At 26.5% G+C, this 249-nt stretch overlaps 1 protein-coding gene across 1 annotated transcript in view; it reads right to left on the reverse strand.

The window, feature by feature from the left end:
• The window catches only part of LOC107677757 (dihydropyrimidine dehydrogenase [NADP(+)]), a 177,070-nt gene that overhangs the window by 57,877 nt on the left and 118,944 nt on the right, over positions 1 to 249 (reverse strand). The window lies entirely within an intron of this gene.

A 249-nucleotide genomic window follows, 5' to 3' on the forward strand; every position in this document is an offset into this window, starting at 1 on the left:
ATCTAATGAATAACTGATTTGTTAAATCAAATGAAAAATTGTGTGTTTGATTGGTCCAGACGCTACAAATGGCTACATTTATTTGATCAGTACAGTAAAAACAGTTATATTATGAAATAATACTACAATTTAAAATGATTGTCTTCCATTTTAATATATTTTAAATAAAATTTTTTCCTGTGATGGCAAAGCCAATTTGGTGTTTACATTTCTTACTGATGTTGAAAACAGTTGTGCAGCTGTATAATA

The sequence above is a fragment of the Sinocyclocheilus anshuiensis genome, unplaced genomic scaffold, assembly GCF_001515605.1.
Source record: "Sinocyclocheilus anshuiensis isolate Anshui unplaced genomic scaffold, SAMN03320099.WGS_v1.1 scaffold985, whole genome shotgun sequence".
NCBI lineage: Eukaryota > Metazoa > Chordata > Actinopteri > Cypriniformes > Cyprinidae > Sinocyclocheilus > Sinocyclocheilus anshuiensis.